General features: G+C 43.4%; 1 long non-coding RNA gene across 1 annotated transcript; it reads left to right on the forward strand.

The window, feature by feature from the left end:
• The first annotated feature begins 283 nt into the window (after positions 1–283).
• On the forward strand, positions 284–3136 carry LOC111024910 (uncharacterized). Its single transcript, XR_015787403.1, has 3 exons — positions 284–1202; positions 1290–1331; positions 2769–3136. It is a non-coding gene; the product is annotated as an uncharacterized LOC111024910 (long non-coding RNA).
• The last annotated feature ends 1365 nt before the right edge of the window (positions 3137–4501 follow it).

The raw sequence follows: 4501 nt of genomic DNA on the forward strand, positions 1-4501 counted from the left end.
CGAGTATGTTAATTTTATGATATTATTAGTGCCTTTGGATTTTCTCAAATTTGATATTTTTTTAATTCTTGGATTTTATAATTTTGGAGTTCTAATTTTTCCTGTTTGGACTTTATTCTTGTGTTTTTAAGTTAAGTTTATTATCGTATTTTGGGTCATGGTATGATTTACTTTAATTAATAAACTGTAATTTTTGGACTTCTTGTTTTGGGCCGGTGGGCGGTTTAGTTGGGCTTTTTTTTTTTTTAAACTTGGAGAATTTAGGTTGTGATTTTTAAAACAATGTTGGTAAATAAAGAAAAGAAGGAAAAGAAAAAGGGGAATAAAAGAAAACAAAACAAAAGGGTAAAATAGGAAATCCTTTTCCCTTCCTCTTGCCCTAGCCCCCATCTTCATCTTCTTCTTCCTCAATCCCTCCCAGCCGCCAGCCCTCATCCCTCGTGTTTCTCGCCGGCAGCCCCTTCCCCTCTCGTGACTTCTTCTTCAACCCTTTTTCGGCGAGCAGCGGCCATGAATGGCGAAATTTCCGATGGATTACGACCGTCGGTGCGAGCTCTCTCCTTCAGCAGCACCACGGCGGTCGATCTCAAATCCAGCAACGAACGGCGGCAGCAAGTTTCATCGGCGTTCGACCCACGGCAGCACCCACGTAACGAGGCCCGACCCACGAGTTTTCGGCCCCATCTGAACGGGTCTGTTGGAGCTCGACGGCCGGTGACAAGCTCGGGTCGGATCCAGCAGCGCGACGGCATCTCCACGGAGGCGCGACGGTTTCTGCACCACCCTACGGCGCTACTCGCGGCGGTGTGCGACGAACGGCGTTCCGATACATGCGCACCACCCTACAGCCTCAACCCCGACGACGTGTGCAACTCCCGACGGCTGTCTCCGGCGAACAGCGGCTCCGGCGACTCGTTCTTTTTGCAATCCCGACGCGAACAGTAGCAGATTCGTGAAGATATCTTCGTTCCGATACATTTTGGCATTGACCCACACCTAAACGAAGCTTGATTTGAGTTACCCATCCCCTCCGACACTGTTTTGACGTTGACCCACTCTGATTCGAACCCAAATCGGCATTACCCATTGATTTCCAGCGTCGAGCCAGCAAGCACAAGGCCATTGCAGCTTGTTTTTGGGCGCCTGAACATCTTCGGCGTCGACCCACTTCTAACCCAAGAGGTATTATGGTGAGATAATAGGTAACGAATCATCTGAACTTAGTTTCTATGCAAAATAAGTGTTTCTAACATGAATTCTGATCAAGTTTGGTTTGCTTTTGGATTTAGGAACCCCTCGACGAGCTTAGTAGCGCTTTAGGACAAGTGTTGGTAAGTAGCACGGGGGCGGGTATGTGCGTTGATGTTTATTATTTGGTTGCTGATGTATTGTTTATGATGTTTAATATTGGTTCTGATACGTTGTCGTGCAGTGTAACTCTTGTTTATGTTGGTTTGTATGCCTGGGTAGTGTTGAATGTCCGTCGGTGATAATAGTGGAAATTTTGTATTGTTGAGCTGCTGAGATCTGTTGTAGAATGATGTATGTTTGTAGGGAATGTGCGTTAAAGTGAATTTATTTTGGGAATGTTTGTTGTCTGAATTTGTATGAAGTGTTTGGCGTGTCTCATGAGTCTTATTATATCTAGTAATGCTTATTGAATATGGATGTTGGATATTAAGTGTTTGGATGGATTGTGTTGGGCGTGTTCTTGAAAGTTTTCTGAACTGCTATGTGAAAAGTATGTTATGTGAAGCATGCCATAGGATTATTCGTTGAAGCTTTAGTGTGCTCTATGTTGTGAGCAGGTTGGTTGTTGTCAAATTTTGTGTTATTGAGATCCGTGATGCATTGAAATCATACTAGTGGATGTGTTGTTGATGGGCGTTGTGGTGGTTGGTGTTATTAGGAAATTAGTACTGGAATCTTGGTTGGAGGCTAGAAATGATATGTGGAGTTTTGGAAGTTATGAAGTGAATGGGTGAGTGTCAGGGCCTTGAGTATAAATGGTCAGGGACTGATACGTCACTAATTGGGTATCGAGGCCTCGGGTATAAATGGTCGGGGACTGATACGTCACTATCACTAATTGGGTATCGAGGCCTCGGGTATAAATGGTCGAGGGTCGATACGCCAATATTGGATAAAGACGAGCGTCGAGGCCTCGGGTATAAATGGTCGAGGGTTGATGCGAGGAGTCTTTCGAAAGGAGAACTGTTGGGGCCTTGGGTATAAATGGTCAAGGGCCAATAGATTGTAAAGACATCGAGGCCTCGGTTATAAATGGTCGAGTGTCGATGCGAGGAGTCTGTTGGAAGGAGAACTATTGGGGCCTTGGGTAAAAATGGTCAAGGGCCAATAGTTGAAAAGACATCGAGGCCTCGGGTATAAATGGTCGAGGGTCGATGCACTAGTGTTGGGGCCCTGGGTAAAAATGGTCAGGGGCCGAGACTACCAACAGAATGGTCTTGGAAAGCTTGAATAGCTGAGCTGAACATAGATGTACTTGAGGTGTTAGGGAGCCAAGTGGACAGTAGTTGTTTTTATATGATTGTGGTTAGCATCGGGTCTTATAGAGCATGTTTATGGTTGAATGTATAATGTAATAGTAGAGCATGTCTATGGTTGTTCGCATACTGTAATGATAGAGCATGACGATGTATGTTTCCATTACGGTTATGAGCATGATGTTTGTGTGTGCTTGGTAAGGGCTACTTACGGAGTATATTTTATATACTCACCCCCCCGTCTACAATTGCTGTTTTCAGGCAGAGAGTTCATTGGTGACCATGGCGATGACGTGGAGGAGGCATGACCGGAGAGGACCATAGGCTGCGTAGTGATATTTGCTTAGTTTAGGATTAGATGGTTTTTGCATGATTGTTTTGGCAATAACTAATTGTTCCAAGTGAATTGATGGGCGTTCCCACCTATTGTTTAACTTGACTCGGAATAAGGGTTTCTTTTATTTTCTTCCGTTCATTGAAATTGTTTAGTTGGAATAATGGATGTTGTCTGGTGGTGTTGTCCACGGAGGACGCTTGGATGATAGTTTATAGAATTGATGTTTTATTTTTGTTATAGTTTGATGTATTGAACAGAGTTGGAGCTATATTTTATAACTTGTTCACAGGGAGTTGTTTATCTCGGATTTAGAGAATAATATTTGACAGGGGAATTGAATAACGTTAAGAATAGCGTAAAATGTTATGGGGTGTTACAGGAGGTCTTCATAGGTATAAAGTTAATCTTTTTTCTCTTTACCTTATCCATCATTTTTCCAAGCATGCTTATTTTGGTTAAATTGCTTCATTAAGTGTATTATAATCCTTAGCTTCCGCTGTGCATGTCTAAGAGTTCCATCACTGTATCTTCCTCAAACACCCCTCCCACCAAGAAAGCCAAAACTTCAAACATTTAGAAGCCTCCAAAATCAATGCACGTTCCTTCTTCATCCTTAAAACGGTCCTACAAGGCCAAAACGGTAAAGACTGTTTCCTCATCTGAGAGGAAACGACAATCTTCCATTTCTTCTGTGTAGGTCAAGGCTACGCCGCTTCTGCTAGGTTGAAGAAAAGCTCGCGTTATCACCCCTCAAGATGCTACCTTTCAGCGGTTTCATTCTTAGAAAGCGGTTGATGCGTATTAGCGGATGCACAAGAAGGACTTCTACGAAAAAGGCTTCCAGTTGGATCTGGTGCCCCTATTCATCCAGGACGTTATTGATAAGAACGACCAGGCTTACTTCTGCGCTCCGCCAGGGCATCTACTCCCTCGGCTTGTGAAGTAATTCTATGCTAATCTCCGAGCCGACAGCATCGGTAAAACATTTGTGAGGGAGGTTGAAATAGATTGGAGTCTCGAGAATATCAACAAAGCTTTTCATTTGCCCTCCAATCCCGCTGCCAAGTTCTACGGAATGCTAGAATAGCCCACTTATGCAGACTTTGCTCATGCGCTCACTGTCGTCGCTCACCTTGGAGCATCTTGGAGCATTGCCCACAAAGGAACCAAATCCCTCCCGTCCAATTTTCTCACGTCGGAAGCCGATTTATTGATTTATTTATTGAAATGTTGATTCATGCCAATAATGAATGATTTGTCCTTGACGAAGTAGAGGGTTCTCCTCTTCGCTTGTTTAATGGAGGGCATCAGCATCAGTATTGGCTAGCTCATCCATCAAGAAATCGTGCAGTGCGCCTTTAAAGAGTAGGTGTAACGCCCGGTGTTACTCAGGTCAGGTTACCCTCGAGTCCCAAGGGTTCTTTCTTAGAGATAATTTTAAATTTATCTAATTGCTCTATGTCAGTTATTTTGAACTACTGCGGTAATTGTTGTAAGTTATTGGTTTTATGTATGTATTTAATTGTTGTTCACAATAAGTGGTTTGTCGTGGCACTTGTCCTGAGTCGTTGGGCCGGTTGCTTACTTCTATTAATGGAACTAATTAAGTATAGGGAGGTGAGGACTAGAATTTTAATTATTTGGGGGTCCATGGATC

The sequence above is a fragment of the Momordica charantia genome (assembly GCF_013281855.1).
Source record: "Momordica charantia cultivar OHB3-1 chromosome 10 unlocalized genomic scaffold, Mcharantia_2.0 BLBB01000010.1, whole genome shotgun sequence".
Taxonomy (NCBI): domain Eukaryota; kingdom Viridiplantae; phylum Streptophyta; class Magnoliopsida; order Cucurbitales; family Cucurbitaceae; genus Momordica; species Momordica charantia.